At 34.1% G+C, this 11,897-nt stretch overlaps 1 protein-coding gene across 1 annotated transcript in view; it reads left to right on the forward strand.

Moving 5' to 3' along the window:
* The first annotated feature begins 9,735 nt into the window (after positions 1–9,735).
* The window catches only part of LOC139134045 (golgin subfamily A member 4-like), a 59,384-nt gene continuing 57,222 nt past the window's right edge, over positions 9,736–11,897 (forward strand). The window contains exon 1 of the mRNA XM_070700908.1: positions 9,736–9,883. The gene's annotated coding sequence lies outside the window, so the exon portion shown is untranslated. The remainder of the gene's footprint in view (positions 9,884–11,897) is intronic.

Raw genomic sequence — 11,897 nt, forward strand, 5'->3', positions numbered from 1 at the left:
CGTGGATTATTTAAAATTTCTACTGACATAAAAAATGCAAGGTGACCCCCATTTTCTTTCCTGATTTTGAAAGAGCATGGTTGAAACATTGTTGAAGAAAAGTTTTAGCAAAAATTTAAACCTTGGATTGAGGCGCATACAACCTTAAAGTTTTCCCTGCCTGGAGGTGCACTTTGAATTGAAAATATCTGTATAAATCTTGGGCAAGTTTTTATTTCTCTAGCAGAAATATTTGCACGGTGACCCCAATTTTAATTCTGATTTTGAAAGAGTGTGGTTGAAATATTGCTCGAAAAGCGCTTGAGCGAAAGCCTAAGCCTTAGGATGTAACCACTCTCCCACAACATATCCTTGGCTGGTGTAGGTTATTTAAGGTCACAGACTGAGAATATTACCTAAATTATACAAATATGGGAGTTTCCTTGAGCAGAAGATTTATCTAACTAATAACATCCTTCAGAACTTTTATATCAAATTAGAAAGTTATCGGACAAGTAGTTTTTGAGAACAAATTTTCTTGACCAAAAATGATAAACTTGTCTTAAAATACGTTTTCTTGAACGAAAATGACAAAATTGTCTTAAAAATACAAATTTGCATATTTCAGGACAATTTCCACATATCCAACTATTGTCATCCCTGGGCATCTGTATGCCAAATATGAACGCTTTCTGTCCAGCAGTTTTAAAGACAAAAGATTTTTTACGTTTTTTTTATCAAAAATAACAAAAATTGCCCCAAAACGGTAATTTTGCCAATTTTGTCATAATTTCAACAATTTAGAAGGGTAATACCATTGCAAATATTCAACCCAATTTGAGAGCCATTGGACAGGCGGTTTAAGAGAAGGATAATTTTTACTTAAAATGAGGAAACTAACAAAAAATTTCAGCAAAAATACAAAATTCAAGATATATTCACGATATACATAAAACTCTATAAGGTCTACGTACTTGCACACTAATTTTCAAAGCAATCAAAACAGCGGTTCTTGAGTTACTTATTTTTTACCATTTTCACATTTTTTATAGCTCATTTGCATAATTTGGGCAATGCAAAATTCATTTGAAAGAAAATCTCGTCAATAGCCCAGGATGCATCCACACACCAAATACCAAGCTAAAACGTGCAGCGGTTCATGTGTTTTTTATGTTGACGGACATACTGTAGGTACATACATACATACACACATACATAAAGACGCAACCGACTTCAGCTTATACGTACGATAACCTCACATTGGTATATGAAAAGTGAGCTAAAAAACTGTTTTATCTTATCCTTCACATCTTAATCTAAAGTTAAACAATCATGGCTGCATACGGACTTGCATTCACCTGATTTATATGAAAAAAAAATTGGCAAAGAAGAAGATAATTTACTTGTTTTACAACCTACAAAGTCATTGAAATAACGTTGGCCAGCCTCTCTCTGTAAAGGACTAAAAGTTTGGCGAAGTTGAGAACTGGATGACCCGGGTTGAACCAAGGTCATCAACCATTTTGTACTATTTGTTTCTCGAGACATCTATAATGATTTTGACCTGAAATTCCCAATAGTTGGTAAAAGCATTGGGTAATAAATATCTTTAATTTGTGTCCTACTAAACCATGTGAAAATCTTCGAGGTATAACAACCATCCCCCTCCACCCCCACCCAACCTTACAATTTGTTGAGCCTGACATTTGCAATTTAAAACAGCAGACTGGCATTTCAGTCGGAAAGAGAAACCTGTCTGAGTTGAAAATCACATGAAAAATACAAAGATAGTGCCAAAGAAAAGAGTTTGATTTTGGAGTTTTGTTAATGTTGACCGTTTTCAAGTATGAAAAATACCGCAATTATACAGTGTTGCTCTTAAATATTTAAACCAGAAAAACAAGAATGACAAAAGTAAATAAGGTCTGAAACTTTAGGAACTGGAGGTCAACGTTAGCAACATGCATAGCAGAGAATGTTGCAACACAGCTACAGTAATCCCTCTTAGTTTGAGCAGGTCTGTTAATATGTAACAGTTCATAAACAATGACAGGAAATGACTCAAGGTCCGTGGAGTAGCCTGTTTCAGTCACTGGCATGCCACCACTCCTGCACATTTGCAGGATTTCCCTTTTTCTTACCTCATTTGCATATTTTTGACACTGACATGTTCATTTGAACAACGTCACATCTCAACCTCTGCATCTACCTGTACACCAAATACTGAGATGGTAGCTTTGGCGGTATGGGAGCCTTTGCATGTGACGGACATACATCCGCACATACATACACACATACATACATACAGACGCCACCGACTCACCATATAAGCTCTTTTTGGTATTTATATACATACCAAATATGAGCTAAAAATGAAAGCCCACTTTAATCGATCTTAGTCTGAGGACAGCGGAGACAGCAAGGCAGTAGTTTTCTGAAATAGATAGTCCTCAGGAATTTAAAAGCTCCTTGCATCGAATGCCCGACACTTTCCAACTAAATTTTCACTAGAAAACATGTAACACTCTTACTTTTTATTGGATTAGGGTAGAATGTGCCTCAGCTCAGTTAATCTGACTCTAAACTTTTTTCAATTCTTTTCTGATGTACCACTAATCAGGGTTCATTTAAACCTCTTGAACGCATGATATCAAAATTATCAGGAGTTGTTTTGATGGTGGACTCCATATTGTGACAAACACTTTATTGAAAGTGAACCATTGAAAAAAAATCGGGAGAATACGAGTTCGATCTTGAGGTAAATGACACACGAAAGTTTTGTAAAAGTTGAGTTTCTGCAGTTGAGTTTCTCTAGATATAATATTTATCTAGGCAGTTTGTGATGTGTACTGTCAAGTGAATGGAAAGCCTGAGGTCACGTGACCAATGCCATAAATGTCCGCTGTTCATAACTTAGTCAACAATTAGTTTGATTTTCATAAATCTGGTAATGTGATGCTCACCAACAAATACAACAAAACCTATATACACAATATTATTGCAATCATTATAATATTTTATTGCATGAATCAATCATTCATATTCGACAAGCTACAAGTAAGTATTGCATATACATGGATACATTTCCAGTTTGGTAAATAATTTGATTTAAGGTCAGGTAAACATTTTCTTTGAATATTCTGCTTTGACAGATGGGTTAGCCAATGTAAAAACATATTTCATCTGAAATACTTATATTGTTTTCCATGAACAGAATTATTTTTTGAATCATACGACATGTTATGTACCTGGTAGTCACAAAAATGAATAAATAAACTAATCTATCAAGGTGTTATGCAGGAAGATTTCAATGGTACATTATATCTGTAAGGCTTAAATTTTGCAGTTGAAGTGATCATATCTAGTTGGTTGGAACTGTTTGACCATGTTGACACAGAAGAGATCTAGTTACTTGCACACGTCACTAGCTGCCCATATGACAATAAGAAATAAATTATAAAGAATTTGATTAAACTTCTTACTTGTTATAAATAGGTAAGTAAACTTTTTACATTAGTTACATCTAATTAAAAGCAAATTTGTATATGATTCTAAAAACATACATTTTTTAAAAATCTTACAGTGGTTTTCATTTGGAACAGGTATACAGTCTAAATAAATTTCTAAAATGTATTTATGGATGACAGAGTAAAGTGTTGAATTATGAATTATAAGCATAGCAATAATCTTACTTGTGTATCTCTATTTTATAAAAACCAAAAACACAACACTTTGATTTCCGAGTTCATAAATGGTTTCATAGAATATAAATTATTTCACTACCAGACATTGCATAACAACATACTTTCCCTGATGAATTTGTGTAACTCCTGAAGGACCCAAGATTCACTTTGCTATTCTCTGCTTGAACTGCCTTATACTCAGTCATATCTCTTCATTCTGTGATCTTTCAACATTACTATCTGCAGCAAATCTACCAAGAGAAGATGATTCTGTCAGTATATATTTGCAAAATGCAGTGCGAAAATGTATTGCACACAAAGAGTGCAATGTCACAGCTACTATGAATGTCATTAGATATTAAATTGTTAATCTATCTGGCACTGGCAGTCATGTCATATCTCTAACACTGTCTGGGACTGCATGTATTGATCATCAATTATTATGACAGTATAAGTGTCAGTAACAACGCCATTTGCAATATCAGTGGTACTGTCTATGTCACCACACATGCCAATGTCAGTGGTACTGTCAATATCGCTAGACATGCCAATGTCAGTGGTACTGTCAATATCACTAGACATGCCGAATGTCAGTGGTAATGTCAATATCACTGGACATGCCAATGTCAGTGAAACTCTCAATATCACTAGACATGCCTATGTTGGTGGTACTGTCAATATCACTAGACATGCCAATGTCAGTGGTACTGTCAATATCACTAGACGTGACAATGTCGGTGGTTCTGTCAATATCAGTAGACATGCCAATCAGTGGTACTGTCAATATCACTAGACATGCAATGTCAGTGGTACTGTCAATGAAAACAAATTTAACAAACAATTATGAAGTCTTTTGGAAAAATTTGATCACTGAATAGATGAAAATAATAAACTAAGAATGTACGCCAAAATAAAACATAATTTTAGATTAGAACCTACTAACACAGTTGCAAGGTGAGAAAAGAAAATTGCTCACCAAACTTCGCATTAGCAATCATGAGCTAGCAATTGAAAAAGGGAGACACTCTGTTCCAAAAACCTAATTACTGAAAGATACTGCAATCAGTGTAACACCAACAGTATTGAAGATGAAACACACTTTTTATTAGTATGTCAGAAATACAAAGTCCAAAGAAAGAACTTTTTCAGTAAAATCAATTTCCAAATGATACAACTGAATGAAAATCAGCATATTTCTCTACTAACAAAACAAGAGTTATCTTTAAATGAACAACTTGCAGATTATATTTTTACTTTATATAAACAAAGAAATACCTAGTAGTTATGTTTTATTATTAGCTACTATTATTATACTGTATTACTTTATCTTTATTGGAGAATATTGAACTTATTTTTGTATCACACTTTAATTGCCACAAATGCGATGTAAATCCTATATTTACAAGCAAGCAATAAAATATTATTATTATTATTATTATTTTATTATATCACTAGACATGCTAATATCAGTGGTACTGTCAATATCACTAGACATGCCAATGTCAGTGGTACTGTCAATATCACTAGACATGCCAATATCAGTGGTACTGTCAATATCACTAGACATGCCAATGTCAGTGGTACTGTCAATATCACTAGACATGCCAATGTCTGTGGTACTGTCAATATCACTAGACATGCCAATGTCAGCGGTACTGTCAATATCACTAGACATGCCAATGTCAGCGGTACTGTCACGAGATACATGTATGCCAAGGTATTGGGATATCATAAAACAATGTTGTGATCATCGCGGTCCAGCTGTTATGAGTAAGCATGTGTACTTGGCTGGGCCGATCAAGTTTCTGCAAAAAATCAATTCACCGTCATGGACAAGCTAAAGTGACGTCTTTCATAATGTCCATTCAATATCCTAAGAAAATCAAGGCTATCAATGACAGGAAGAAAGTTTGTTTGGAATTATATTTTCTTTGTAAACCACAGTTCTTTGATGCAGTGCGGTAGTCTGGCATATCATAGAGATGTAGTGTATGCAACCATCCCTGGCCAGTAGTCAAGAATTCTGCACGTTTTACATTAATACATTTATCCATGCACGAAATACATTCTTTACATTTAATAGATTTATTACATGAAAGGTCTTCACGAAATACATTCTTTACATTTAATACATTTTTTACATTTATTACATTAAAGGTCTGCACGAAATACATTCTTTACATTTAATACATTTTTTACATGAAAGGTCTGCACGAAATACATTCTTTACATTTAATACATTCTTACATTTATGTCACGAAAGGTCGGGTTACAGCTGGGTCTAGCTGGGCTAGCACGAAATACATTCTTTACATTTAATACATTTAATACATTTTTTACATTTATTACATGAAAGGTCTGCACGAAATACATTCTTTACATTTAATACATTTTTTACATTTATTACATTAAAGGTCTGCACGAAATACATTCTTTACATTTAATACATTTTTTACATGAAAGGTCTGCACGAAATACATTCTTTACATTTAATACATTCTTTACATTTATGTCACGAAAGGTCGGGTCTACAGCTGGGTCTAGCTGGGCTTGCACGAAATACATTCTTTACATTTAATACATTTAATACATTTTTTACATTTATTACATTAAAGGTCTGCACGAAATACATTCTTTACATTTAATACATTTTTTACATGAAAGGTCTGCACGAAATACATTCTTTACATTTAATACATTTTTTCAACAAATGTCCGTACGAAATACACGGAACTCTCGGGCCTTTCTCGGGAGTTATCGGACATGATCGGGACTTTGGGCCGGTCTTGCACGAAATGCATTTTTTACATTTAATACATTCTTACATTTTTTTACAATTAGTACATGAAAGGTCTGCACGAAATGCATTTTTTACATTAAATACATTTTTACATTTATAATATGAAAGGTCTGCACGAAATACATTCTAAGGTCGGGTCGGGTCTAGCTGTGCTTACAGGAAATACATTCTTTACATTTAATACATTCTTTACATTTAATACATTCTTTACATGAAAGGTCTGCACGAATTACATTCTTTACATTAAATGCTTTTCTTCATAACATGTCCGCACAAACTATCAGGACTTGGTTGGGAGGGACGGTCCGACCTTATCGTGAGTCTAGGCGGGCCTTGCCCGAAATACATTCTGTACAATTAATACATTTTGTCGTAAAAATGTCCGCACGTAAAACACGTTACAGGGGCCGTGGTTGAACTATCTGGACTTCGACATGGCCATAGGTGTGAATGGGTGCTGAATAACAATAGATTATGTAACACTTTGTCATGTCAAACTTGTCCTAAGCGTCGCTCAGCGGGAATGTACGTTGTGCTAAGACGATTTTCGCCCATTTTGAACTTTTACAAGCCACATCTACAACCTGCCCGAGCTTATGATGTATTTTGTGCAGAACTTTCATGTCATCCATGTAAAACATGTAAAAGTGTATTAATTGTAAAGAATGTATTAAATGTAAAGAATGTATTTCGTGCAAGCCCATCTAGACCCGGCCCGATCATAAAATGTATTTCGTGCAGACCTTTCGTGTAAAAATGTATTAAATGTAAAAGAATGTATTTCGTGCAAGCCCAGCTAGACCCGCCAACCAAAAATGTATTTCGTGCAGACCTTTTGTGTTAAAAAATGTATTAAATGTATTAAATGTAAAGAATGTATTTCGTGCAGACCTTTCGTGTAAAAAAATGTAAAAAATGTATTAAATGTATTGAATGTAAAGAATGTATTTCGTGCAAGCCCATCTAGACCAGCCCCGATCATAAAATGTATTTCGTGCAGACCTTTCGTGTAAAAAATGTAAAAATGTATTAAATGTAAAGAATGTATTTCGTGCAGACCTTTCGTGTAAAAAATGTATTAAATGTAAAGAATGTATTTCGTGCAAGCCCAGCTAGACCCTACCCAACCATAAAGTGTATTTCGTGCAGACCTTTCGTGTAAAAAATGTATTAAATGTATTAAATGTAAAGAATGTATTTCGTGCAGACCTTTCGTGTAATAAATGTAAAAAATGTATTAAATGTATAAATGTAAAGAATGTATTTCGTGCAAGCCCATCTAGACCAGGCCCCGATCATAAAATTATGTATTTCGTGCAGACCTTTCGTGTAAAAAATGTATTAAATGTATTAATGTAAAGAATGTATTTCGTGCAAGCCCAGCTAGACCCGCCGACCATAAAAATGTATTTCGTGCAGACCTTTCGTGGCATAAATGTAAAAAATGTATTAAATGTAAAGATGTATTTCGTGCAGACCTTTCGTGACATAAATGTAAGAATGTATTAAATGTAAAGAATGTATTTCGTGCAGACCTTTCGTGTAAAAAAATGTATTAAATGTAAAGAATGTATTAAATGTAAAGAATGTATTTCGTGCAAGCCCAGCTAGCCCGACCCAACCATAGAATGTATTTCGTGCAGACCTTTCGTGTAAAAAATGTAAAAAATGTATTAAATGTATCAAATGTAAGAATGTATTTCGTGCAAGCCCATCTAGACCAGGCCCGATCATAAAATGTATTTCGTGCAGACCTTTCGTGTAAAAAATGTATTAAATGTATTAAATGTAAAGAATGTATTTCGTGCAAGCCCAGCTAGACCCGACCCGACCATAAAATGTATTTCGTGCAGACCTTTCGTGACATAAATGTAAAAAATGTATTAAATGTAAAGAATGTATTTCGTGCAGACCTTTCGTGACATAAATGTAAAAAATGTATTAAATGTAAAGAATGTATTTCGTGCAGACCTTTCGTGTAAAAAAATGTAATAAATGTAAAAATGTATTAAATGTAAAGAATGTATTTCGTGCAAGCCCAGCTAGACCCGACCCGACCATAGAATGTATTTCGTGCAGACCTTTCGTGTAAAAAATGTAAAAAATGTATTAAATGTAAAGAATGTATTTCGTGCAAGCCCAGCTAGACCCGACCCGACCATAGAATGTATTTCGTGCAGACCTTTCGTGACATAAATGTAAAAAAAAAAATGTATTAAATGTAAAGAATGTATTTCGTGCAGACCTTTCGTGTAAAAAATGTAAAAAATGTATTAAATGTATTAAATGTAAAGAATGTATTTCGTGCAAGCCCAGCTAGACCCGACCCGACCATAGAATGTATTTCGTGCAGACCTTTCGTGACATAAATGTAAAAAATGTATTAAATGTAAAGAATGTATTTCGTGCAGACCTTTCGTGTAAAAAATGTATTAAATGTATTAAATGTAAAGAATGTATTTCGTGCAAGCCCTGCTTAACCTGACCCGACCATAGAATGTATTTCGTGCAGACCTTTCGTGTCATAAATGTAAAAAATGTTAAATCGGCAACTATTGGCCATAGCTCAATGCAACACACAGTCCACACCCCAGTCATGCAAGCAATGATGTTTTTCTGTTATAATTCAATCGGGTTAATATTGTAGCAAGGAACGTACAAAACATTGCAGATAAATCAATTGGATGATCTATGTTGATCTATGCAAATTTCAAGTTTAGTGGACATCTGAAAATTATGCTTTTTGCCTTCATGTACGAGATGGCACGTTTACCAAGCTAGACGCTCACTGTTAAAAAAACAAAAGGTTTATTACAGTTTCACATTTCAACCCTTTCTAAATTGCATCTTTCTCAGCAATATTCCCAAACCTCTCTCCTTGCATCCCTGCAGCTAAATGCACTGAGGAGCAACAGACTGTCATCATTAACACTTATTTTTGCCTTGTTTTCATTTCTGCATAACTTCCAATGGCAATGATATGGTAGTACAGCAATTAATAGTTTCTGTTGTAAGTATATAAACCTATTCCTTAATTACATTGATATTAAAGATTGATATTTCATATCATTTACAACAGCTTTACATGTATGTTGACACAAGATCATTAAGTCAAATGATCATTTTACATTTTAGATCAAAGACAACAGCAGGAAAATTACCGATTCGACAACAATGCTGTTAACAATTCATGACAGCGCCCTCTATTGAGTGTCATGATTGAACTTTGTCCTCGCATGTCATTGGGGTACCAGGTAATATATTCCTGATGCCAAATCACGTGAGCTATAATGGCTGGTTGTTGTTGATACATGTACAGCAAACTTCTGTGACCAGTTTAACTTCCTTGTGAATTACTAGTTTCAAATCAATCGTCCGGTGTGAATCTACGGACCTTGTGTGGTGACAGTCAGAGACTTGGGTATGTTACACTCTTTACTTGACATTTCTGAGTTTGTGCTCAGACTATTAATGTATGGCAAATTGCCACTCAAACTTTGACGCAAAAACACTGTCTTGTTTAACTTCAAATTTACATATCACTATGATGATTTTGATTATTCTGTCAAAGAATATGATCAGAATGTAAATATGAAGATGAGATAATGCATTGAATTTTCAGCAATTTTCTCTTTAACAGAGTAAATGGTGAAGCTTCAGTACAATGGCCATTTGATTATTTGGCCTATTTTTTGACCTTAAATGACCTTTCTGAAACAACTAGAAAAGTGGAAAATGAAAGTGGTGGTGAGGACCTTGTATTGAATTTGTATTAACCCCTTTCCTCCTATGTATTCATCATTAACTAAATTCTTTATGTGATCTTTCTCTTTCACTCTGTTAGTCATTATTTGCAAAACTTGGAGGGGTAAAATGAAAGAAATCTATTCAGAAATCAATTGTACTAAGTCACAAACTTTGCTACTTTAATTTTCTAGAGCATACCTTGCAAAAACAGAGTCAATAACATTTCTATTTGAACAGAACACAGCATGTGTGTGAATTATACTGACAAATGTACAGTTGTGTGCCGAGTGTAAATTTCTTGAACTGATTGTGATGAAAACATCTTTTCCATAAATTATTTTACAAATTTATTTAGGATTATGTGATTCATATACCGGGTATGTCACATGCAGGAACAATTCCAACTTGACTGCAGATAAAAACACCTTACCAAGATAAATCTTGGTGAAAATTCAGATGAGGATAAATCAATAACATAGCATTCCAGTATTGTACCTTAGGCCAGAGACAAAATATACTTCCCTGGATTTTTTGGCAAAGCTACACAGGTAGCATTCCAGTATTGTTCCTTACGCCAGAGACAAAATATACTTCCCTGGATTTTTTGGCAAAGCTACAGAGATAGCATTCCAGTATTGACCCTTAGGCCAGATACAAAATATACTTCCCTGGATTTTTTGGCAAAGCTACAGAGATGCATTCCAGTATTGACCCTTAGGCCAGATACAAAATATACTTCCCTGGATTTTTTGGCAAAGCTACAGAGGGTAGCATTCCAGTATTGACCCTTAGGCCAGATACAAAATATACTTCCCTGGATTTTTTGGCAAAGCTACAGAGGTAGCATTCCAGTATTGTTCCTTACGCCAGAGACAAAATATACTTCCCTGGATTTTTTGGCAAGCTACAGAGGTAGCATTCCCAGTTGACCCTTAGGCCAGATACAAAATATTCCTCCTTGGATTTTTTTGGCAAAGCTAGAGAGGGTGGCAAGCTAGCTGTATTTATTACTATTTCTAATGCAACTCTACACATTCTTAATAACATGTGATCTGAGCATTCAAAAAGCACAGCTTCCCTGGACTGAAATCTTTCTGATTTTCCGTTTAATTAACCTCACATGCCATACATTTGAATGCTACAACTGTGCAGTTTGTATAGGCCGATTATAATCATGTCAGATTTAGAAAATATGTTGGCATCATTGTTTGTAGAGTTGACAGTTTAGAGCCAGTTGTTTTCTCTTAAATATGAGAAGATAAAGCCAGATATGTCAGATATATCTTGATCTCTGTAAATTGAAAGTCTTGAAAGTTTTGCAAAGTGTACTGATCATTATGAAATCTGCAGTTCATATGACAAGCCTGACAATTCCTGATACTTTTCTGTTTCCTCTATGAGAATTCAGTATTAGAAAGCAACATGCACTAATATTTCACAATCACATTTTTCTTTCAATAAATAGTTCTGGACATCTGCTTGTGCAAAAAAGAGTGGAGTACATTCACAGCTGTTAGAACTTAGACACTTTTTAGTTCCTATCTTACAACTGACATGATAACAATTTCATTAAAACACAGAATGACTAAATGTTTAAATTTACCCCAAAAATTATATATATATATATATATATATATATATATATATATATATATATATATATATATATATGGTATATATGGTATATA

This window comes from Ptychodera flava, chromosome 5, assembly GCF_041260155.1.
Source record: "Ptychodera flava strain L36383 chromosome 5, AS_Pfla_20210202, whole genome shotgun sequence".
NCBI classification, from domain to species: domain Eukaryota; kingdom Metazoa; phylum Hemichordata; class Enteropneusta; family Ptychoderidae; genus Ptychodera; species Ptychodera flava.